We start from the raw sequence: 26,674 nt of genomic DNA, 5'->3' as shown, positions 1-26,674 counted from the left end.
GTTCGGAGAACCTTGAGGTTGCGAGTCTCTCACATGGGTGACCAGCATTCGATTCCCGCCTTCAGATCTTGTGGGATATATGGCTGAATCACCTCTGGGGTTGAGTGGGCTGCTCCATCTTTGCCTCTAGACCAAGAGGAGTGCAGAGGATTGAACCTGACGTGGACAGAGCAAGGCAAAGCTGCAAGGCTGGAGCAATAGCACAGCGGGTAGGGCGTTTGCCTTGCATGCGGCCGACATGGCCGACCTGGGTTCGATTCCTCCACCCTCTCAGCAAGGAAACAAGAGTATATTGCCCACATGGCAAAGCCTGGCAAGCTACCTGTGATGTATTCGATATGCCAAACACAGTAACAAGTCTCACAATTACTGGCCCCCCCTTGAGTAAATCAATGAACAATGGGAGGACAGTGACTGTGACACTCTGAGCTAAAAAACATCTGAAGCCACCTTTTTATGTCTGTGACCAAACCATTTAGAAATATTTCCTGCTATGGGCAACGCACACTCATCACCCTACGTTCTGAGGGTACCCGACCCGCTTCTACGAGGAAGAGGCAGCATGGATACAGCAAGATACACCTCAGAAACACCCACGTTGGGGTTAGCTAATCCTACAATAAAAGACTGAGGCTGTTTTGGTTTTATTTGGTTTGTTCATGGTTTGGGGGCCACAAATCCAGCAACCCGCAGAGGTTCTCCTGGCTCTGTACTCAGGAAGCACTCAGGCATGATCGTAGGGCTGTATGGAGAGCCAAAGAATGTGAGCGCTTTCTTTCAATTGGGTAACCTGGGTTCGATTCCAGTCTTCATATCTTGTGGGATACATAACTGGACTCACTACAATCAGTGCTCCTCTCCCACAGTCCAGGGCCTTCTCCCCTGGGGCGGTTTGTGCCCATGGACTGAGCAGAACAGTCTCTGAGTAGCTTGTGCCAGGGGAGCTCTTGTTTGCAGCATGGACGCTCACTTCCTACTGGTAACCTACAGAAGACATCCCACTTGTCTTGGCATCCTCATGGGGCTGAAGGCATAACTGCTCACTCGAGATTTTGTCACAGTGTGCATGACCAGAAGAATTCCACCTGGGCTGTTGCTACCCGAAGAAAAGCAGAGAAGGATTCCAATTCCTGTGCTGTGCCTGATAGTTTTCTCGTCAAAAAAATTCTAGATCTGCAGGTTGGTTTCTAACATTTACCCGACTCGGTTGCAATTCTGACATGTGGATGGATTTCCAGGCAACGACTTGACATTTCAGCAAGATGGACAAGCAAAATAGACCGACGGCAGGTCACAGAGCTGTGTAATTTTTTTCCAACATAAAGAACAGAAACAGTAAGTGTAAATAACTCCCTCTGCAGAAAATTGAAGCACCAGTTTAGAGTGAAAATAAAAGGGGCCCGAGACTGGGTTTGGTACTAACTTATTGTGGAGCATAGTGGGATAGCTTAGTGGGATACATGTGCGAAGGCAATGATGCATCCTCACAGAGCCGAGACAGACCTTTGAAAATATCTCACCTGAAGCAGATTCCTCTCGAGGATCAATGAGTTTTCTGTTATCTTGTTCTATTTACTTAGGTGGGGAGAGGCTCACACCAGCATGCTCACGGATTCCTGCTGCGGGGACTCCCGGGGCCGAGAGAGATAACCACGAAAACACCGCCTTTCTTCGAACACTCTTGAACTTATTCACCAACGTGGCTTGGCACATGCCTCAGGCAACCGCAAGCGAACATCCGAGCTGGCAAAATAATGCAGAGAAGCCATCAAGGATGACCTCAAAGACAGGAGAACAGCAATGCTGGTAGATGCGGCAGAAGCCAGGAAAAGCATTCGTAATGCCCGCCTGTCCTTCACCAACTACAAGACCAAGATGACTGCCCTCCGACATCCTGATGGATCTATCACATCTTCCAGAAGGGCAATGGAGAAGATTATTCATGACTTCTACTCAGATCTCTTTGATAGCCAAGTCCACTTGCCCACATACCACATTCTGCATGATTGACATATCGTTGCCAATGTTCTCCTTTCCAAAATTCAACAAGTCATCTCATAGATAAAGAAGCAAAGAGCACCTGGGCCAGACAAGATCAGACCTGAACACCTAAAGAAATTACCATCAATACTCATAAATGCACTGGCTCGGCTCTTCACACGCTACCTGTCTGAATGCAAGGTTCCATCCCAATGGAAAACCAGCAAGACAGTACAACTATACAAGAAGGGAGACATCCACAACATTGGCAACTATCTCCCAATCTGCCTATTGTCTGTCATCTGCAAACTGTTCACTCTAGCCATCCTGAATAGGATTAGCAGAACACTAGATGGAGAACAACCATGTGAACATGCCGGGTTCCGAAAAGGATTCAGTACCGTCTACCATATCCACACGATTACTAAGCTCATTGAGGCTTCTCAGGAGTTCAATATGCCGCTCTGTGTAACATTCATTGATTTAAAGAAGGCCTTTGATTCTGTTGAGACGGAAGCGGTCATAGAAGCCCAAGCTAATCAGGGTGTACAAACTCAATACATCAGGATCCTCCGTGAGCTCTATTACGGATTTACTACCAGGATCTCACCATTATACAAAGAAGTAATCATCCATGTCAAGAGAGGGGTTCGGCAGGGTGATACTATTTCACCAAAACTCTTCAGTGCCACCCTCGAGAACATCATGCGACGACTGGCATGGGAAGGAATGGAGTGAAGATAGATGGTCGGCAACTACACCCCCTCCACTTTTCTGATGACATCGTTCTAATAACACCAAACATCAGCGAAGGGGCACAAATGCTGACCTACTTTGACCGTGACTGTGGAAAGGTTGGACTAAAGGTAAATGTTACGAAGACAATGTTTATAAGAATCAGCCTCGTTCCTGATGATCCATTCGCTCTCATTGGAACCATCATCTCCGAATGCAACAGATATATATACCTAGTTTGAGAAAGCAACATGATGAATGACCTGGCACCTGAGTTACGCAGGAGGAAGAGAGCAGCTTGGAATGCCTTCAAAAGAGTTGAAGAAATAACTAAGAGGAAAAAGAACCTCCAGCTATGAGCAAATCTCTTCGACTCCACTGTTCTTCCTCCATTAACATATGCCTTAGATACCTGGGCCCTACGGAAACAGGATGAGAAAGCTATTTGTGTCTCTCAAAGAGGAATCAAAAAAGCTATGCTTGGAATATTACACATCACTCAAATGAGAGCTAGAATCCGGAGTTTTAATCTCCATCAACGGTCAAGAATCAGGAACACTGTCTCATCTCCCAAGGCATCAAAAATCAGATGGGATGGACACGTAATGAGGTTTACAGACAACCACTGGCCTAGAGCCATTACTGACTGGATTCCATGGGACGTCAAAAGATCACGTGGACGCCCACCTACAAGATGGTCAGACTTCTTTTTCAATACCCTGAATGATTGGTTTAGGACTCTGCATGATCCTAGAATGAACAGATGCCTTTGGGCTACACTAGCACACAACAGGCATGCATGGAGACGTTCCTGGCACTCACTCGAATAAATCGATGGATAAAGGGTGATCAAGTTATCAAGTGATATATTTTTTAGGTTTTATAATTACTGCTTTTATGCAGCAACATGATAGGAACGGAAGATACTGTCTTGAGTGAAGTTAGCCAGAAAAAGAAACAAAAACAGGATGATGTCACTCATCTTTGGAATACAGAACACTGGATGTGGAAATGCACTGTAAAGGGGCTGCTTCAATCATCCCTGATTCCAGTGTTTAGAGAGAAGCCGGACAAAGAAGGAAAGAAATTTGGGGTGGAAGAGAACCAGAAGTTTACAGGGATCAGGGATTCATTTATGCCAGTGACATGAGTGAGGGGTGTAGCCATTTACCCAAAACACAGATGTAACAGAACTGAAAACTAGAGAACTAAGCTGTAACCACTGAAACCTAGTCATGTGCTTGTCCAGATGACAGGCGGGGGTAGAGTGGGGACTGGGGTGGGGAGGGAATATGGGAACACGGGTGGAGGGAAGCTGATGCAGGGATTGGTGTTCAATTAGTGTATGCCTAAATAAAACTACCAATAATTTTGAAAATACTGGCACTTTAATGAAAACTTTAAAAGCAATACAATAAAATAAATTTCCATATTTCAGCACCCACTGAGGTTAAAGACCCTCTAGACCCAGCATTAAAAGGTAAAGGTAAAGGTAAAGGCCCTCCCGTTGATCGTCGATTTGCTCGAACGGGCCCAGTAACGTCTCCATTGGAGACTTTGTTGTTACTGTGTCTGGCATATCGAATACTCTCGGTAGCTTGCCGGGCTCTCCGAGAGGGGCAGAGTAATCGAACTCGGGTCGGCCATGTTGGCCGCTTGTAAGGCGAACACCCTACCCGCTGTGCTATCGCTCCGACATTTTTCCTGTGATGCTGAGACCATAGATGTGGTTGTGGAGATGGAGCCAGACCCCACTTTTCAAGTCGCATGCTCGGTCCACTGAGCACTCCAATGGCATAATAGTTAGTTTCAACAAGACAATCTTAGAGCACACTTGTATGCAATATCCCCATTCCCTAAAGAAATTGCTGTAATGCCACATCTGAACCTGTGATTTGAGTTCTAAAATCAAACAAAATGCACAATGAGAATTAGTCCAATGTTGAATGGAATGCAGTTGAATGACCAAGCAGGTAGAGGACATCTCCATAGTTCTCACAGTCCAAGCAAGCCTACAGAAAGGGAAAATCTGCGGGAAGTGTTGCTGGGAGGAGCTCGGAAATCCCCAAAAAAGCCTTTAGGGTTTTATTTTAATCAGACCCAGTGATGCTTGGGATACCAAAGGGGATGCTGGACATTGAAGGTAGGTGGCATCTGTAAGGCAAGCACCCTCCGTGATGCACTAATGTTCTGGTTCTAATTAACTTCACTATGGGCTCACAGTCACAATTTAACATACACACAATAAACCATTTTTGGTGCGTACTAGCGTACAGCAGGTAGGCCTTGCATGAGGCTGATAGGAGTTGATCCCTGAGCACTGCCGAAAGCAACTTACGAGAACCAACAGGAATAATTGCTGAGCATCCCCCGGCCCCAAAACAAAAGAAAACTCAATTTCTCATTATACTCAGAAGACCAAGGCAATGATCCAAAGGCAAAGATAAACATGGTGTCAGATTGACAGAGTGGGGTTCAGAAAGAGCACCCAGCCCTTTAGGTGTACAGTCAGGCTAGTTATACAGCCAGGAAAACAAGGGCCTTAAAACACATGGACTACTCGACATACCTGACAGATGAGGAAGAATGACCACAAAGTCAAGAATGCAAAGCACAGGATTTCTCCGTAATGAACAGCTCTGGGGAGAAGACACCCCTACCCCATGCCACACCCCCACATCACATGTTCTAGGGATGAGAAGGGGACACTCAATGTCCAATGAGCAACTCAAAGATGTTCTGGACTGGAGGACTCCTGGGTTGGCCACATGCAAGACAAGCATCCTACTTGCTCTACAATTGCTCTGGCCATTTCTAAATAAATGGGAGAAAACGGGAAAAAATGGGAGAGCAATTACAAAACTCAGGTTTAAGTCTTGGTCATACAATGAAAGACCCGTCCCTTCACCGTGCCCATTTTCCACCACTAAAAACCCAAGTATACTGCCATTTCACAGCCTTCTCCTACCTGTGGGGCAGATAATTTCCACATTCTTCTCTCTACTTTGATTACATTCAATATTTTGACACGAGACCCACCATTATTATTTGGGATTTTACTCCAGCACTCAGATCTGGCGAAAACGCAACAATAGACATTTTTTTTCTATTGCTGGTTATAAATAACATATGATTTTGGAATTCTGAAATTTTAACAACTAAATCTGGAGAGATTACTGCCAAAACCTGCTGGGTTCCGAGATTTGTCCCTGAGTCTCTGGGATTATGGCCAATAAACAGCTTTATCACAAGCCAGAGAGGTGGTTCGTGGGAATGACTTAGGCTCTTGTTGGGGTGGGGAGGAATTGACCGGCTCCACCTCATCCTGAGAGGCCCCACGTATCTTTGTGAGTGTGGGCCCAAACCTGACCTTCCAAAGGCCTTTGGAGGATGGGGGCCACCAAGCCGCCAGGCGAGAGCAGTTGGGGGGACAGCACCAATTCCCCCTGGTGTGGACCAGGGACAGTAACCTATTGCAGGGTACAGACACATTTCTGCTAAAACACGCTTGGTTTCGAGATTTGTCTCTGAATCTCTGGGATCATGGTCATTACGCACCTTGATCACAAGACACAGAGGTCAATTGTAGGTGCCAGACAATCCGGGGTTTTATTTGGGGTGGGGAAAAAAGGGCTGGCTCTACCACCATCCTGTTAGGCCCTGCATGTCTCCTCACTGCAGTCCCAAACCTAACCATCCAGAAGCCCTCAGAGATGGCGGCCACTAAACCACCAGGCACGAAACCTATTCCTACCTGAAATACCCAGCTTTGGTAACCTATTGTGGGGACCAGACACATTTCTGCTGAAAGCCGCTGGGTTCCGAAATTTGTTTGTGAGACTCTGGGATCATGGACGTTAAACAGAGTGATCAAGAGCCAGAGAGTCCATACATGGGCAGCGACTCGGGGTCTCTGTGAGGTAGGGAGGAAAGGGCAGAGTCCACCCCAATCCCATGAGGCCTCACATGTCTTGTCACTGCAGGCCCAAACCTGTCTGTCCAATGGCCTCTGGAAGATGGTGGCCACCGAGCCACCAAGTGGGATCAGGTGGAGAGACACACCCTTTCCCCCTTGTGGTGGTCTGTCGCTGATAGCTCATTGTGGGTACTGGGCGCATCTCTGCAAAAAGCCGCTGGGTTCCGAGATTTGTCTCTGAGTCTCTGGGATCATAGCCTTTAAGGAGTTTGATCAGGAACCAGAGAGACCTTGCCTCCAATTATATAGCTGAGCAGGAAATGGTTTGTTGGTGTGTCTTGCACATACCTAACTTTGGCTGTTTACTTTCTTGGAAGACTTTGACCAAAGTTTTTGGAGTGTGGCCAAAGGCACAGCAGCAATTTTGGAGTCTCTGGACGTCTGACGGTGCCATCAGGCTGCTGATGCAGTCGCCTTACAGGCACAGATTGATGGGCTGTGGTACCATACTCCCGGGAAGTAGAAATTCTATATAGGAGAAAAAAACACCAATAGTGGGGTTGGAATCACTGTGAAGCGACTAGGATGCTACTCTTGCTGACTCAGGTCAAACCTCTCCATCCTATAGGTACCCAGCAGCAGCACAGAATAATTCCTGAGATGCACAACCAGAAGTAAACCTTGAGCATCAAAGAATCCCTTCCAACTCCCCTGAATAAAAACAGCTATTAAAATTAATCCAAAGAGGGGCTGAAGTGATAGCAGAGCGGGTAGGAGGTTTGACTTGCAAGTGACCAACCCGGGTTCGAATCCCAGAAACAATATGGTCCCCTGAGCTTTACCAGGAGTAATACCTGAGTGCATAAGTCAGGAGAAACCCATGTGAAACGCTGAGTGTGACCCAAAAAGCAAAAAAAAATATATATATATATATAATCCAAAGAATAAATTTTCAAGGCAAATACCTCTCACTTGTCCAAACACACCCCAAAGACCCACACCCAGCACTGAAGCCAATGAAAATGACCGACGGCAAAAGTGTCCCGAAAGGGGCTGCCCATGAACATATCTGGAGTTTCGATAAGTGTTATGTCCAGTCCAGAGGCTCCAAACAGGGTCCTTCACAGTCTCCAGTAGGGAGGAATGAGATGACCAAGACCCCCACTTTTTGCAGGCTACTCACACCAAGGCCTGAAATGCATGTGCCCAACCTCCAGTGCCATCTTGGACCTGGATCGATCGTAGCTGCAGGGACCCTCAGGATAACGCACCCTCACCCATGACACCTGAGCCACAGAACAGCACCCAATGCACCACTCAAAAGCTCCACATCCACTAAAGCCTGGATATCCAGAACAAGTAAGAAACAAGCGTGAATGCACCATACAAGCTGGTGTGACCTGGCGCTCAAATTGCCAAACCAGGATTTGCAGGGTGCTCAAGCATTCCAAATCCTAACACAGGAAAGACTGAAGAATGAAGGTTTACCTATTTTTCCATTTTCAAAGTATTCAATGCTGCATCTTGGTTGATTTCTGCCATAATTCCCGCTAACCAGACCCTCTGGGCCAAGCCAGAAGCATAGCAAACAATAACAGAGTAGTGAGAAATGACAGCTCTGAGCAGGAGGGTGTTTCTGTACCTGTTTATTCAGTCAACTTCGTCCTTATTTTCATCACCATGACCCATTATTTACAAGTTAATACACAAGCAATTCCAAGCACAAGAACACTGGCATAGGTGCAGCCCGGGTGAAAATCAGCAGGCTTCAGCAAAGGACTTCCCACATTCCATACAAATATACGGTTTCTCTCCACTGTGAATTCTCCTATGTACAGTTAATTGTGAGGATGAAGTAAAGGTCTTTCCGCATTCCTTACATATATATGGTTTCTCTCCAGTGTGAAATCTCCTATGTACACAAAGGTGTGATGCTTCAGCAAAGGACTTCCCACATTCCTTACATATATTACGGTTTCTCTCCAGTGTGAATTCTCCTATGTACATTAAGGTTTGAGGCTGTAGCAAAGGCCTTCCCACATTCTTTACATATATACGGTTTCTCTCCAGTGTGAATTCTTCTATGTTCAGTAAGGCTTGAAGCTCTAGCAAAGGCCTTCCCACATTCCTTACATATATATGGTTTCTCTCCAGTGTGAATTCTCCTATGTACACGAAGACTTGAAGCTTCAGTAAAGGACTTCCCACATTCCTTACATATATATGGTTTCTCTCCAGTGTGAATTCTCCTATGTCCACGAAGGCTTGAGGCTTCAGCAAAGGACTTCCCACATTCCTTACATATATATGGTTTCTCTCCAGTGTGAATTCTCTTATGTACACTAAGTCTTGAGGCCAAAGTAAAGGCCTTTCCACATTCCTTACAAACATAGGGTCTTTCTCCAGTGTGAATTTTCCGATGTTCACAAAGTCTTGAGGCCAAAGCAAAGGCCTTTCCACATTCCTTACATATATACGGTTTCTCTCCACTGTGAATTCTCCTATGTACACTAAGTGTTGAAGCTACAGCAAAGGCCTTTCCACATTCCTCACATATAAACGGTTTCACTCCAGTGTGAATTTTCCTATGTACACTAAGTCTTGAGGCTACAGCAAAGGTCTTTCCACATTCCTTACATATATATGGTTTCTCTCCAGTGTGAATTCTCCTATGTACAGTAAGTCTTGAGGATTCAGCAAAGGCCTTCCCACATTCCTTACATATATACGGTTTCTCTCCAGTGTGAATTCTCCTATGTACAGTAAGTCTTGAAGCTTTAGCAAAGGCCTTCCCACATTCCTTACATATATACGGTTTCTCTCCAGTGTGAATTCTCCTATGTACAGTAAGTCTTGAGGATTCAGCAAAGGCCTTCCCACATTCCTTACATATATACGGTTTCTCTCCAGTGTGAATTCTCCTATGTACAGTAAGTTTTGAAGCTTTAGCAAAGGCCTTCCCACATTCCTTACATATATACGGTTTCTCTCCAGTGTGAATTCTCCTATGTACACTAAGTCTTGAAGCTCTAGCAAAGGCCTTTCCACATTCCTCACATATAAACGGTTTCATTCCATTGTGAATTTTCCTATATACACTAAGTCTTGAGACTACAGCAAACATCTTCCCACATTCCTTACATATATACGTTTTCTCTCCAGTGTGAATTCTCCTATGTATACTGAGGCGTGAGGATTGAGTAAAGGCCTTTCCACATTCCTGACATATATATGGTTTCTCTACAGTGTGAATACTTCTATGTATACTGATGCCTGAGGATCGAGTAAAGGCATTAGCACACTCCTGACTTATATAAGGCTTCTCTCCACTATGAGTTTTCATAGGTCTATTAAGACTAGAGGACTGAATAAAGGCCTTCCCACATGTCTGATATTCATGAGGTTTCTCTCCTGTATGAATTCTCCTATGCATAATAAGATGTGATGAGTGATCGAAGGCCTTCACACATTCTTCACATGCAAAGGTTTCGCTCCTGAATTTATATTCATATAGTCATGATGGAGTAACCCTTGACTCACACTTTGTTCTTGGGGCTGACTTTTCTGGGGATTCTGTCCACTGTGGTTTTCTAAGGGAACACCACAGTGCTGAGAACATGGGAAGACTCCCCCACATTCCATACACATAGATGGGTTCTGCTCACGTTGACTGTGGTTGAGGGTATGTTGCTGTGAGGGACTCACTATAAACAGTGCTTCTCTCCCTAGCAGGTGCCCCAGTGGGGAATTTTGTGTCTCTGAACTGAGAATAACACACTCCAAGGAACTTTTTCCAGGAGAGGGCTTCTTCAGAGTGAGGTAGCTCTCACCATTCTGATCACCCTCAGAAGACATCCCGCCTGTATCGTCGTCCTCATGGGGCTGAGGGCAGGATTGGTCACTCGAGACATTATTATACAGTGCAGGATCAGAGACACTCCACTCGGGGTGGCAGCTTTCCTGTGGAACAACAGAGGATTGTAATTATTGACTTATTCACTGAGTCTTCCTGTCAAAAAACTGAGCCCTTCAGATGTGGTTTCACACAAATGCACTGCACAAATGCAATTACTGACATATGAATTGTCTTACTATTGAATAACTTCATGTTGCTGTAAATTGGACGCACAAAATTGATGGATAGAGAGTCAGTAAATTCTGTGACTTTCCCCACTTTAAATTAATGAAGGAAAACAACTAGAAATAATTCCTTCTATAGAAAATGGACACATCCATTTCAAGAGAAAATGAAATACATCCACAGTGGGTTTGGTTAAAGCTCAGAGTGGAACCTCTGATGCAGGGGTGAAGACTACGCTGTATCATCACACAGCTGAGACAGACCACGTGGCCATTGCTAAGCTCTCACCACAAGTTATTGCTTTCACAATCAACAATTTTTTTCTTTCTGTTTTGTAGTTTCTATTTATTGGGGGTTGGGTGGGCGGAGGAGCACACCACGCAGTATCTAGGATCAGTTCTCTGGGTCTATGGTGTCTATAAGGCGTGCTGGGTAAGGACCATCCATCTCTGTGCAAAGCAAGTATATTTCTCACTGCACCATCTCTAGGGTGCACAAATTAGCTTTCTAAACAACTACCACTCTCAAGCAAATCAAAACTCACATTATTTTTATACATGGTTGGTTTCAGCACCTCTTGAATCTAAGGGTCCTCTACTCCAAGCATAAGGCTTTGGAATTCCTTCCTGCCATTCCCAGCCTTCCACCTTAACAATCACATACTTGGTCCACTCCTGCTGGCATAATAATAGTTATTCTGAATTAGTGAATCTTACCAACTCACTCTTAATTGCGGACCCCATTCCCAAATCAAAGTGCTGTAATGCCAAATCCTGAAGCCGCGGATTCAGTTCTGAAACTGAACAAAACATGCAGTTCAAGCACTTGTCCAAAAATGTAGCAAAATGATGCCTGTAGTTAAGAGTACATTTCTGTTATTCTCAATGTCCAAAGAGTCCCACACTAAAGAAAAGATTCGATAGCGGAAAAATGTGAGGATCTTGGCAACTCTACACTAGGTATTGTTTTTGTTTTTGAGCAGACCTGGTAATGTTAGGAGAACCAGGTTATTGAACACATTATTGAAGAGATCACCTTCAGGCACTGCAAGGCACTCCCTGCTGTACTATCGTTCAGATTCAAACTAGCTCTGTTATGGTCTTACTTATTCGAAAGACATGGAAGCAAATTATAGGATCGTTCTGTGACTTACAGTCAAGGTGAATGAAGAGCAGATAGTGAGTCGCCAGTCTCAGCAGCATGTTGCCTACATGCTCAGCGCACCCATACACTGCACAGGGCCTGAGCCAGGAAGGGTACTCAGACACTCACCCGCACACATGCCTCTCCTCCCCGACCTCAGGGGTCCTCCTTCCAGCCAGGAGATCACCGCAGGCTTCATCCCAGAGTGCCCTGCCCCGACAGAGACAGAGGCATGGATAAGTCACAGGGAAAAGGTGACAGGTAAATCCCCATGTTTTCCTGATATAACTGGGCAAATATTTGAAAAGCATGAACAGGATGTTCATTTCCAAAATGCTACATATTTCTACTTATTCAAGAGTTAAGACCCAAGAAAATATCACAAATACTCTAGACCTGGCCTTGTGTATGGCCGACAGGGGGACGTTCAGCATAATATGTTGTCGTTTTTTGTATTGTTTGGGGTCTCACCTGGCAATGCTCAGGGGTGACTCCTGACACTGTATTCATAAATCACTGCTGCTGGTGCTCAGGAATGACATGGGTTGCAGGGGATTTAACCCATGTGCGCTGCTTGCAAGAAAATCACTTTCCTCCCTGTACTGTCTTTCTAGGCCCAGCAGCACATGAAGTTTCCTGAGTCCCTCATGAACTCATCACGAATTTCAGTAAAACTAAATGCATAATAAATCTGGAAATGGTCAAGGGTGGCAAGAGACCCTTATTTTTTTAAGCTAAAAAATGTATCCAGAAAGAGAGCACAGCAGGAGTTTCTCACGGACAATGCAGTTGCGATACCAGATATCTCCTAGGGTCCCTCATGCCAGCCAGGAGTGATCCCTGAGTGCAGAGTCCAGGAGCAAACCCTAAGTTCTGCTGAAGTGTCACAAGAACCATTAGAATTAAATCAAAGCAGTGAAATAGGGCAGCGTCTAATGAGTTGAGAGACGAGATATCAAATCCCCTGTGGTGGGAAAGAGATAAAAGTAAAAGTAAAGTAAAGGCCCTCCTGTTGATCATCGATTTGCTCGAGCGGGCCCAGTAACGTCTCCATTGGAGACTTTGTTGTTACTGTGTCTGGCATATCAAATACTCTCGGTAGCTTGCCGGGCTCTCCGAACGGAAAGAGATAGTACAGCAGATAAGACAGAAGCGCTGCACACACATGTGGGTGTGATCCCAGGCAGCCCATATGGTCTTGGAGCAAGGCCAGGTGTGGATCCTGAATACACAGGCAGGAATAATCCCTAATCCCTAAGGAAAAAAGAAAATGCAAAGACCGTTGACTGACTGGTGCAAAAGTACTGGGGGTGAGGCACCAACATTTTAAGTTGCCAAGAGGTTTCAGTCCATGGTACCCCATGGCCCCTGAGCACTCTTAGGAGTCATCCTTTAGCACAGAGCCAGGAGAACTGTGGACTGTGCCCCCAAACAAAGCAACAGCAAAACCAATTAAACATACAAAAGTTCGTGTAGTATACAAAGTAAATTGATACAACAATGGATGGATCTATTTAAAGGACCTGAGCGATAACTGGGCAGACAGGGATCGATCTTCCAATGGACACAGTCGAAACAGGTTGATCTGAATCACCCCATAGGGTCTGGCAACCCCAGAAGAGTAATTCCTGAGAACAAAGCTGAGAGTAAGCCCTGAGTATACACAGGTGAACCCTAAAAAAAAAATAGAGAGAGAAGAGCTACTGCACGGCTGTCCAATATCCCAGCGTGTCACAGAGCTACTGTTGGACACACAGCTGCCTCCCAACCCCAGGGAGCCCACGTGGGTCTCTTCAGACACGGTTGGCTCCACATTTCTCTCACCGACAGCCTGCAGATGCTGGTAGGTCTCCAGCATCACGTCCCTGTAGAGCTTGCGCTGAGAGGCCTCCAGGCATGACCATTCCTCCAGGGTGAAGTTCACAGCCACGTCATTGAAGGTCACTGTGTCCTGAGTCAGCAAATGGAGAGGGTGGGAGTCAGAATACATCTTAGCCTCATTCTCACTATTCTGAGGCCAGGACCCAGGGTCCTATATTGTCGCTGGGCCTCTACCCTCCGAATGAACCAGCCTCCATGCACACGCATGGCTGACTGGCCCCAGAAATCACATAAGGCAGCTGGATCTGCTAAAGTGGGAGGACGTCATTCAGAAGGTTCTTGGATGTATCTGCCTTTCCTGGTAACCCCAGGGCCAATTCGAGCACCACTGGTCCAGTGAGCACTGTAGAGAGGATCACCTGATCACAGACTTGTACAATCCAAAAGACTATCCCTGGGTGTAGCAAAAAACACTGCATGCTCACCACTGCACCCCCACAGCACATGACCACTAGGATTGAGAACTTGACAGTCCATATAGACAACTACTTAGAGCAGTGCATGGCATGTGTGCCTGTAGGAACTCACTGCTCAGGACCACCCCAAATCCCGCTCAAAGAAGGTAGAAATTTCTTTACCCAAACATCTCTACTGGCCTCAGAGATCCTTGGCTCTTTCTCCTTGGGATCAGAGCATGCCCAGAAATCCACACACAAGATTATGTGAACGTAAGACTATATGACCGAGCAGGTAGTCTCTCCAAAGTAGGAAGGACAAAACAGGAGAAAAGCAAGTCTGGGGGCCCAAGTCACTGTAGTTGCTAGGGCCCAAACGGGGTCAACACACCCCAGGGTGCTCTGAGGCCTGTCACTTTTGAATCCAGAGCACAGAGTCAAGAGGAGAGCTGATGACAAAAACAATGCAAAAGAAGCCGAAGCAGCAGGTTGGTGTAACAGGACAGCATGTAGAACTAGCAATCCCCGACATCCCATATGGTCCCACAAGCACTGCCAGGGGCAATGCAAGAGTGCAGCACAAGGAATGATTGTGAGAATCCTTGCTCTGCCACCCCTAATAAAACAGAACACCCAAAATGAAACCTTTGGACCTCCAGCATCCCATTGGTCACCTAGACCTGTCAGGAATGAGCATTGAGTACTGAGCTTTGAGTACTCCTCATGCACCACTGGGTCGGCCCCAAAGCCAAATCAAACAAAACAAACATATACAAAAGCAGCTTCAAACAGCAGAATGGGACGGTCCGATTGGAAGTCTCATCTTGGAATCCGTCCAAAAGAAACTCAAAACAGAAGGCTCAGGAAGCCTGGGCACTCCTGGTACTACCTCATGTCATTCTATCCGTCTACTCCTACCTGGGAACGGTTTATCAGAAGCTGCGTCACCATCTTCTCCTGTCACTGTTGTTCTGCGGATCAATAGGAGGCTCGAGGTGTTGTCTGCTCAGGGAGAGAGGAAGAGTCACAGGTGCTTTGCAGCTTGATGTGAGGGAGCTGAAATTCATGATCCAGAGAAAGAACACCAGTATTGTAATTAGAAGGCAATAATGTGAACTGGGTGCTTGACTAGATGAACTGATCAATCCTCTCCATCCCATATGGCCCCCAGCAGCGCCAGGGATAATACCTGAGCTTAGAGACTCAAGTAAGTCATGAGCATCTCCGCGTATGTGCCCTCTCTCCCCCCCAAAATCTAAAGAAACAAAAATAGCCCCCCAAATACAATTTCATTGGCAAACCTCAGCCACCTGCAAGTCCACCTCCCTCCATCCCCCGCATGAACCGGGATCTCACGGCAGAAAATGAAGATGACAAGCAACAGGTCTCCTGCCATTAGGTGGAGGGGCTGAAGCTCTGCCCCTCAAATCTGGAGATTCTACAGAAGCGAGCTTAGGGCCGATGGTTCAAACATGGGATTGCTGGGAGGGTTGGGACGGCCAAGCCCCTGGCTGAGTCCCACATTCACCTACTGTTGCCTCATCCCAGAGCTGGAGATGATCGTGGCCAAAAAGGCCCCCCAGTATCACGCACTCACAACTGCGACCTCTGCACCCTGATACAGCCCTCACGGCACCTCCAAAGCTCTGCATTCCCCTACAGCATCCACTGCACCTCATAATCCACGTGGACCTCAGGGAACAAGTGAAAAACCAGCACAAAAATGCCCCCCAATCTGGCTCAGCCCCTCCGCTCACAGGGTGGAAATGGGAAGGTGTGGGTTGCTCACAGGAGGCTTCTCGAATCCTGCCACAAAATATGCCTTCAGAGTCCCCCTTCCAGGATGAGGTGCAAATTTACTTGTCCTTTGCCAAGTGAGCAAAAGCCCTAGTGTCTGTGTCAGGGATGGAAAATGAACCATGACACACTTATGACATCACTTCCATTTCCATAAGGTGCCTTAAAGAGCCAGACTCTAGGCACTGAGAACCTTTTTGCCACCCAGGTGAATCTGTGCTGCAAGGGGGATGGACTCAAATAATGGAGTGGAAAGGCAAATGCTGGACTGGTCGGTCACACACTGGGGGGCCTGGGGGTAAGGAGAAGTCCCCTGATCCTGCAGTTGTCACCAAACATAGAACCAATGATATCTAGACACACAATGCTACCCTGAATCTTGTCAAATGATCCTTGAGCTCAGAGACAAGAGTAAACACTGAGCACTGTAGGCTGTGGTGAAAAATATAACAAGAAAAAAGGCAAATTCTACCGAAGGGGGCGGAAATGATGTACAAAGACAAATTCGAGAATGAAACATTAAAAGAGTCAAATTTCTGGTCCTTAAAAATCCCCTATTCTTGGGGCTGGAGAGACAGCACAGCAGGTAGGGCGTTTACCTTGCACGCGGCCAACCCGGGTTAGATTCCCAGTATCCCATATGGTCCCCTGAGCATTGTCAGGAGTAACTCCTGAGTGCAAAGCCAGGAGTAATCCCTGTGCAGCGCCAGGTGTGATCCAAAAAAGAAAAAATAATCCCCTATTTTTGATCTATCTCTGCTACAGAAACTCACAGTTTCTCCTGAATCCCTATTGTTCTTTCACCATTGTTTGTGCATATATATGTGTATATCTAAGTGTGACTTAGTGTGATTTTGTTTCAGGGCCACAACCTGCAGATTCAGGGCTTACTCCTAGCTCTACACACAGCAATCACTCTGGTACAGACCATATGGGATGCGGGGGATAGAACCTGGGTCGATTACTTGGATGCTTAAGTCCTTACTCACTGTACTATGGCTCCGGCCCTAAGTAAATGTGCTCCTAGCACACCCAGTGGGATTCCTGTGCAAATGTCCCTACTCCTGGAAAACCAAAACTTTCTTGCTGAAAAAAAACAAATCCCTTTACGCTGGTTGGATTCTGGTTCTAAACAATTTAGGTTTAACATTGGTTCATCATTTCTCCTCTGCTACAAGAAGCTGAGGCTTACTGAGTAACACCCATCCCAATTACTCCCATTTCCTTAGTATTCATCTTTAACTTCCCTGTGCTCTGCTTCCCCTATGCATTAATCACCCATTTCCCATAACCACAACCTGTGAATTGTAAAGTCAGATTCTTCAGAGATCTCTGGATTTTGTATTTGTAAGTGAAATGTTAACTTTCTCTTTCCTTTATATCCTCTACTGTTTACTTTAGACAAGTATCCTTTTTTGCTCCTGGACAAGGACCAGTGCAGTCCTAGGTTGGAAAGATTGTGCTGGGAGGATTGGGATGGCCATGCCCGCAGCCCTCAGCTTTGTATAGATAAAGGAAGGCAATATTATGCTTTTGTAACTTCAGAGTTAATTGAATGCAGATACTATATACTCCTGGGCATTGTCATGTTTATGAGACTTAAGCCTCATCCGCCTAATAAGGCCACAGGGCCAGAGAGGGCCTAATAAGGTATTTCCCTGTTTTTGGAATCCACCTAATATGGCCATAAAGCCAGGAAAGACCTAATTAGCTGCCCGTTGGGATGGCCTGGTGACCTGTACAGAAGAGAGTGGCTGGTGCTGATGGCTTGTTGCAAAATGATTGGCTGCTTGTGTGCAGCTTCTAATGTAATAGTTCAAATGTATTGGATAACTTGTGCACGGGCTTTCTGAAATGCGCGGGAAAATGCCCTATAAAAAGCCCCCTTTGAAGAGGCCCGGGGTTCTCAGTCACTGACTGTTTGCGGTCACATTGTGAGCCCGAGTATGCTTGAATAAACCTCTTGCTTTTGCATCGACTTGGTCTCTCAGAGTTTTCCTTGACAGGTATGGTTGTCCTGCGCTCGAACCCTAACATCTGGGGACTCACCCGGGATTGGGAGCAAAAGGACCCTTGCCCACCTGATCAAGACCTCCCTGACAAGACGTTCTGGGGTGAGTAAAGCGCCTGTACTCAGCGATCGCTAAATCGGTGTGTGTGTGTCGACTGGTCAGGGGATTCTCGCAGTGGCTGTCAGATCGGTTCCGAGAGGGCCCTCTGGCTGTGGCGAACAGACGTGTTCCGAGACCAGAGGCCACGACCCTGGGGGACGCCCCAGTGGTGATAGAACCCTGGGGACACCTGAAGGCTTCGTTTGGGCGGAAGGAGACACGGAGGCCTCCTTCCAGACAGAGAGCGAGACAGTGATGTTTTTACCAGTACCCCTTCCAATAGCTGGAAGACTTCTTCCCTTGGCATGTCTGTGGACGACCCTCCTGGGTCGCTGTGTGACTTCCTGTCTCCTTCTCTCTCTTTGTCTTTATCTCTTCCTCTCTGAAGTCTCCCCACTGGCCATGGGGCAGACCCTCTCAACTCCTCTTTCCCTTACTCTGGACCACTGGTCGGAGGTCCGCAAGCGAGGATCTAACCTCTCTTATTTCATTCAGAAAGGAAAGTGCGGACCTTCTGTTCGGCCGAATGGCCGACCTTCGGAGTCGAGTGGCCGGCGGATGGAGCGTTCGACCTGGACTTGGTCCGGGCAGTACAGGACGTTATTTTCAGACCTGACCCACTAGGTCACCCTGACCAACAATCCTATATTCTTCTTTGGAGGGACCTTTGTGAGAACACCCTTCCCTGAGTAAAGCCGTTTCTTTCCAAACAGACACCGAAAGAAGAATCCAAGGTCCTCATGGTCCAGGGAGAAACGCCTTCGCCGCCCACTAACCTCAGATCACAGATCCCGTCAGCCCCGATTCTCCCCGAGTCGCAGGGGAACCTTATTCTTTTGGATTCCACCCCGCCTGCTCCTCCCCCTTATCCAGCTGTGCCACACATATACCCAGATCTCCCCCTTGCAGCAGTGGGAGACCCGGCTCTGGCTCCTCCCCCGCAGGCAGGAGGAGCGGGGCAGAATGCGTTGGAGAGGGAGCTGGAGCCCCCTACGACGGCCGCTAAGGACAGGGGAGGACAAACCCAAACTCTTCCAGCCTGGTCGGGAATACTTGAGCCCCCAGGCCAAGGCACCTGTGCACGGCGACGACGAGCTCCACAGGAGGACCCTGAACTGGTCGAGTCTCATCTCTAAGAAACAGTTGCTCTCCCTCTGCATCCATACGGTCCCATGATAGACGATGGGCATGGGGGGTGGTTGCAAACTTTACAATGTTGGCCCTTTTCTACCTCGGATCTTTATAACTGGCGGAATAACAATCCCACTTTTTACGAGGAACCCCCCAGGTTGGCTGGGCTGGTTGAGTCTATCTGCCACTCCCACCAGCCTACCTGGGACGACTGTCAGCAACTTCTGGACACTCTCTTCACCACCAAGGAATGGGACCGGATTCTTCTGGAAGCCGGAAAGAATGTTCCAGGAGATGATGGGAGACCGACCACACTCCCTAACGTCATTGAGGATCAGTTCCTGCTGCGTCGCCCCAATTGGGACTCAACACCTTACAAGGTAGGGAGCATCTGTCCAATTATGGCCAGATTCTGTTGGCGGGTCTCTGGGGAGCCTCCAGGCGCCCCACTAATTTGGCCAGGGTAAGGGAAGTGAGTCAGAGTCCTGATGAATCCCCCAGTAGGTTCTTGGAAAGACTCATGGAAGCCTTCCGGAGATACACACCCTTCGACTCCGAATGTGAAGAGCATAAGGGGTCGGTGGTCATAGCTTTTATTCGACAGTTCGCTGCAGACATTCGGAGAAAACTACCAAGACTAGACGGGATCCAGGATCTGACCTTGTGGGACCTAGTTAAGGAAGCAGATAAGGTGTATCACAAGAGGGAGACCCCAGAAGAGAGAGAAGAAAGGAGAAAGAGAGGGAAGAAAGGGAACGTGAGAGAGAGTTGAGAAAGGAGAAAAGGGAATGAGAGGGACCAGGAGGTGACAAAGATACAAGCCGCTATGTTGCAGCCAACCAGGGGAGAAATTAGAGGGCCTCCCAAGGGGTCCTGTTGACCCTTGGGGCAGGAATTCAAGACCCCACGCCCGCGACTGCAGTCAGACCAATGTGCTTAAAGAGTTTGGGCATTGGGCCCGCGAGTGGCCCCAGAAAAGGAAAGGAGAAAAGCCTGTAAACTTGCTGGCCCTTGGATGACTAGGGTCGTCGGAGCTCGGACCCCCTCCGTGAGGTCAGGGGAAAGTTTGAAGTGGAGGGGACCCCCATTGACTTTGAAGTAGACACGGGGGCAATGCACTCGGTGCTGCAAAAACCTCTAGGGAAACTGTCAACAAAGAAATCTCTAGTTCATGGGGCAAACGACAGCAGCTACCGACCCTGGACCACCAAACGGATCATGAATTTGGGAAAAAGAGAGATCCAGCATTCATTCTTGGTCATACCAAATTGTCCTGCTCCCTTACTGGGAAGAGACTTGCTAACCAAATTAAGGGCCAATATCGCCTTTGACCCAACGGGCTCCAAGGTAACATTCCGGAATCCATTAGTTGGATCAGTGGAATTGGACGATACCCCAGTGACTACCATACTAACCCTGAGGGCAGATGAAGAATACTGACTGTATCAGGCCGCGACCTAGCACGGGCCCCTGTTGAAGGAAGCGGATTCCTGGTTAAGACAGTTTCCTGAGGCCTGGGCAGAAACGGCGGGGATCGGCCTAGCTACCCAGCAACCTCCAGTGGTGGTGACCCTCAGAGCCACTGCCACCCTAGTGTGGATTCGTCAATACTGGATGAGCAAAGAAGCTAGGGAAGGGATCAAAACTCACATTCATAAATTATACCAGCAGGGGGTGCTAGTGCCCTGTCAATCAGCCTGGAACACACCTCTGCTCCCGGTCAAGAAGCAGGGAACAGGGGATTACCTCCATGTACAGGATCTCCGGGAGGTAAATAGCAGAGTAGAAGATATCCACCCCCACTGTGCCGAATCCTCATAATCTCCTCAGTTCTTTGGGGCCGAACAAAACTTGGTATACTGTCTTGGACTTAAAAGACGCCTTTTTTAGTCTGCCTTTGCATCCTTCCAGCCAGCCTCTGGAATGGACTGACCCCGAAATGGGGATTTTAGGTCAACTCACCTGGACGCGACTACCACAGGGGTTCAAGAACTCCCCCACCATTTTTGATGAGGCACTCCATAAGGACCTGAACGCCTTCCGCTGGGGAAACCCAGACATAACCCTGTTACAGTACATAGATGATCTGTTGCTGGCGGCCGAATCTGAGGAGGACTGTGAGTGCGGGACACAGACTGCTCGCCGAGCTGACTAGACTCGGATACCGAGCCTCTTTTCGAAAAGCTCAGCTATGCAAGAGAGAGGTAACGTTGCTGGGCTATAAGATTCGGGGTGGGCATCGCTGGCTCACAGAGGCCCGGAAAAAGATGGGAACCCAGATCCCTGCCCCCAGTTCCCACCGTCAGCTAAGGGAATTTCTAGAGACGGCAGGATTTTGCTGACTGTGGATCCCCGGGTTTTCCTCCTAGCCACGCCTCTGTACCATCTTACCAAAAATGATATTCCCTTTGAGTGGGGGCTTGAGCAACAGAGGGCATTTGATGATATCAAGAAGGCTTTGATCAGCGCACCAGCATTGGCCCTTCCTGACGTAGAAAAGCCCTTTACCCTCTATTTGGATGAGAAAGGAGGGATAGCCAAGGGTGTATTGACTCAAACTTTGGGACCATGGAAAAGGCCGGTGGCCTATTTGTCAAAAAGGTTGGATCCTGTCGCTAGTGGATGGCCCCGGTGCCTGAAGGCAATAGCAGCTGCGACCCTCTTGGTAAAACACGCAGACAAGCTGACACTAGGACAGAAAGTGATGCTGATAGCTCCACACACACTGGAGAGTGTGGTTCGCCAGCCACCTGACAGGCGGCTCACAAACGCCCGCATTACATACTATCAAAGCATCCTGTTGGTCTTTACCGAGTAACTTTCGGTTCCCCTTCCATCCTGAACTCCGCCACCCTATTACCCGATAAACAGCAGGAACCAGTCTTACAACTTGCCAAGACATCCTAGCCGAAGAGACGGGAGTCAGGCGAGATCTAAATGACTAGCCCCTGCAGAACCCGGATGTTACCTGCTACACAGATGGGAGCAGCTTTCTCCAGGACGGAAGGAGGAGGGCGGGGGCAGCCGTGGTGAGTAATGAAGCTATCATTTGGACCAAAAAGTTAACTGAAAGAACCTCGGCTCAGAAGGCCGAGCTCATTGCCCTGGCCAAAGCATTGAAACTGGCAGAAGGTAAGAGAACTCCAATTTATACTGACAGTCGGTATGCCTTTGCCACTGCCCACATATATGGGGACATTTACCAGCAGCGGGGCCTTTTGACATCAGCTGGAAAAGAGATCAAGAACAAGCCTGAGATCTTACGGCTCCTGGCAGCAGTCCTCCTCTCTGCTGAAATAGCCATCATCCACTTCCCGGGTCATCAGCGGGGATCAGACCCGGTGGTCACTGGGAACCACAAGGCAGACGAACAAGCCCGCTGGGCAGTTGCCTTCTCCCCGGCTGCGTCAATCCAGGTGGCCGAGGAAGGGCTAGAATTGAGGGATGATGGGCAAGAGGCAGAGTCTCCACAGCAAATCGGTGACGGGCATGAGGGGGACGACCACCAGCAGGCCTTGACTTACTTACAGACTCTTCACAAACTCACTCACTTGGGGCCCCAGAAAATAGCTGAATTACTGAAAACCCAGACCTTTGGCCTGACCGTTGAGGAGGAACAACAATTGGCCAAGGCAATAGTAGCGGACTGTGAGGCTTGTCAAAAGGTTAATGCCTACCCAGCAGGTATGGTAGTTAGTGCAGGGACAAGACTCGGGGGGACCGACCGGGGCAGTATTGGGAGATCGACTTCACAGAAATAGTTCTGGCTAGATATGGATTCAAGTATCTACTTGTGATGGTGGACACTTTCTCAAGATGGTCCGAGGCCTACCCGACAAAGGGAGAAACTGCAAAAGTAGTAGTGAAGAAGATCATGGAAGAAATCTTCCCCAGGTTCGGTCTTCCCCATACTATAGGGTCTGACAATGGGCCGGCCTTTGTGGCCCGAGTAAGTCAGGGACTAGCTAAAGCACTGGGGATAAACTGGAAATTGCATTGTGCATATAGACTCCAGAGTTCAGGACAGGTAGAAAGGATGAACAGAACCATAAAAGAGACCTTAACTAAACTAGCTGTAAAAACGGGCTGGAAAGATTGGACCATGCTCCTACCTTATGCCCTGTTCTGAGCCCGAAACACCCCTTCCCCGACTTTGCTAAATCTGACCCCCTTTGAGATCCTACATGGAACTCCCCCTCCGGTGAGGGACTTGAATTTATTTGATGGCATGATCCCTTTGTCTACCCCTCTAATTGCCAGGCTGAAAAAAATTGAAACAGTCCAACACTCGGTCTGGAAGCAGTTGGCCACCGCGTATCAGCCTGGTGACCTGCAGGTGCCACACTGGTACCAGGTCGGGGACATGGTTTACGTCCGCCGACACCAAGTCCAGACTCTGGAACCTCGGTGGAAGGGACCCTAACTGGTGATCCTGACGACCCCGACTGCCGTGAAAGTCGATGACATCGCCGCATGGATCGATGCCTCTCACCTCAAACCTGCCCCTCTGACCGAATCTGCCTAGAAGCTGGAGAAGACTGAGAATCCCCTCAGACTGTGTATCCGCCGTGTGGGTAGGACTGTGGACTCTCCCCCCCCCATAACCTGTAATCCCCACGCTCCCCAATACTTGACTTGGGAGATGGTATCCCCTACCGGACAAGTGGCCTGGTCCGTCAAGGGAACTTACACTCCGAGGACATGGTGGCCCACTTTGCGCCCAGATATGTGTCAGATTGTCTTGGGACTAGACACCTGGGATGTGGGGGAGGAGGAAGTAATACCAGACAGAGCTGACTCCCGAGCAAATGCTGGCCATGCAGGAGTAGGGGGAACCATCGGGTGTTTGACTAGGGCGAGAAGGTGTCGCCTCGGGCTGCAACAATTCTATATCTGTCCAAAAGATGGCAGAGATCGTTAAGGGAAAAGGACTTGTGGAGGGCTGGAGGCTCTGTATTGTAAGGCCTGCGGTTGCGAGACCACAGGGCAAGCTTACTGGAAGCCTGCCTCCTCATGGGACTGGATCAAGGTCGCTTGGGCCTGGAGCGATGTAAGGAACTTGAGGGGCTGTAATCAGGGCGGCCCCTATAATACCCTCAGCATCACCTTAACTACCCAGAGCAAAAGGCAGGAAAACCTTCTCCAGTGGCTTAAAGGGAAAACTTGGGGACTAAGGATCTATGTCCATGACTTTTCCCACCCTGACCCTGGATTCTGGTTTACCATTAGGTTGAAACAGGAGGCTGTGGACCACAGGGCGATTGGTCCAAATAGAGTTCTCCCAGATCAAGGTCCGGTCACAAGTAGACCCCTCTAGCCCCCACAACGATCCCCCACTACTCCCATGAGTACTTCCCCACCTAGCAGTTCAACCACTACGCCACGGGTAACCGGGACTCCACCGACCCCATCTACACCTCCATCTCACACTGGGCAGCGGCTGTATAACCTGATCCAGGGGAGTTATAAGGCTTTAAACACCTCCAACCCAAACCTAACTGTCTCCTGTTGGTTATGCTTGAGTGCAGCGCCACCATACTACGAGGAGCTGGCAGTAAATGGATCACCCCAAGAAACGAATGATCCCACCCGCTGTGATTGGAGTACCACCCACAAGCTTACACTTGTCCAGGTCTCGGGAGAGGGAACTTGTCTAGGAAAGCTGGCAAAGGGTGATTCCAGGTGTGCTCAGGTTATAACCCCCACATCTTCGGCTCAGTACATCTTACCAGCAAACGGTACCCGCTGCGCCTGCAACACTGGTCTGACCCCGTGCGTCTCCACCCAGATATTTAATAGCAGCCGGGACTTCTGCTTAATGGTACGAATATTTCCCAGACTGACTTACTACCCTGGGGAGGAATTCAAAGAAGTACAGCTGGGAAAGACTCGGTTCCAGAGGGAGCCTGTTAGCCTTACCCTGGCAGTTTTGTTGGGATTGGGAGTAGCCGCAGGGATAGGTACTGGAACTGCTTCGCTAATCCAGGCCCCTAGACAGCAGGAACAACTGCACATAGCTATTAATCAGGATCTAAAGGTGATCGAAGGCTCCATATCGGCCTTGAAAAAAGCCTAACATCCTGGTCATAAGTAGTCCTCCAAAATAGGTGAGGGCTTGTGGGAAGCTGGCCCTTTAACTGACCAAGGCCTAAGTGCCTGTATGGTCATCCTGACCTACGACCCCACAGCAGGCACAGCCTGTGCTATGTATGGTCATCTTGACCTACTTGACCCCGCAAGAGGCAAAACCAGTGCTATGTATGGTTATCTTGATGTATGGTTATCCTGAGAGAACATCTGTCATGGCTGTTAGTAATAACAAAAAGTAACTATCTCGTGTCTGGTACGTGATGCATGTAAATTTTACGGATATGGCTCTTTGTGTATCTACCTCATGTCCGGCAAATCATATGGACATGGCCCTTTGTGTAATCACCTCGTGTCTGGTACCAGATACACATAAACCTTGTAATGCATGATAGGTGAAAACAAACCTTCCTAACCATATATGGGCACAACCTTTAGTGTAGCTGCCTCACTAATGGATATATACCCTGATTGCCCCCAATAAAGTCTGTCCCTTTTTCTCTCTGTTTCTGAGCTGCATTCTGTCTCTTGTGTCTTGTGTTCATTCGGTCGGTTCTTCCCTGCACCTACGGATCCTAGGGCCACCTCTGCGGGCCAGAGAGTGGTTTTGCGGGCCCCCGCAAGGGCTGGCCTTGTTATTCCTGAAGGAAGGTGGTTTATGTGAGGCCCTAAGGGAGGAGTGTTGTGTCTATACTGACCACACTGGGGTGGCCAGAGACTCTATGGCCAAGTGAAGAGAAAGAATACAGGCCCGGGAGAAACATCTGCTGGATCAGCAGGGTTGCTTCGAAGGATGATTCCACAAGTCCCCATGGCTGACCACTTTACTTTAGGCCATAGCAGGACCTCTCGTTCTGCTCCTCCTAATAGTGACAATCGGCCCTTGCCTTCTTAGTCGCCTGCTTGCATTTATACAAAACCGACTGGGAGAGGTCAAGCTATTAGTGATGAAACAGCAATACCAGGCATTACAGAATGACGGTCTCTAGGATTAGAAGACCTACTAGAAGAAAAGGGGGGAATGAAAGATAGCCCCATGACAATTGGGCCCTAGCAAAGCAAGTCCCAGCCCATATCCTGCCCTGCAGCTGCGTCCTGTTGACAGCACCAAGTACCCCTATCTTCTTGTTGCCCCTGGAATTTGCCAAAAAAGACCATAAGGCCGGAAAAGACATAATGAGGTATTTCCTTGCCCTCGGAATCCACCTAATAAGGTCACAGGGCCAGAGAGGGCCTAATAAGGTATTTCCCTGTTTTTGGAATCCACCTAATATGGCCATAAGGCCAGAAAAGGCCTAATTAGCTGCCCGTTGGGATGGCCTGGTGACCTGTACAGAAGAGAGTGGCTGGTGCTGATGGCTTGTTCAAAATGATTGGCTGCCTGTGTGCAGCTTCTAATGTAATGTAGTTCAAATGT

General features: G+C 48.2%; 1 pseudogene; it reads left to right on the top strand.

The window, feature by feature from the left end:
* The first annotated feature begins 18,441 nt into the window (after window positions 1-18,441).
* LOC130017689 (uncharacterized) lies at window positions 18,442-24,618 on the top strand (annotated as a pseudogene).
* Window positions 24,619-26,674: the final 2,056 nt, after the last annotated feature.

Source organism: Sorex fumeus, unplaced genomic scaffold (genome assembly GCF_029834395.1).
Source record: "Sorex fumeus unplaced genomic scaffold, SorFum_2.1 ptg000212l, whole genome shotgun sequence".
NCBI lineage: Eukaryota > Metazoa > Chordata > Mammalia > Eulipotyphla > Soricidae > Sorex > Sorex fumeus.
The sequence above is the reverse complement of the archived record's forward strand: the minus strand, read 5'-3'. Positions and strand labels throughout refer to the sequence as shown.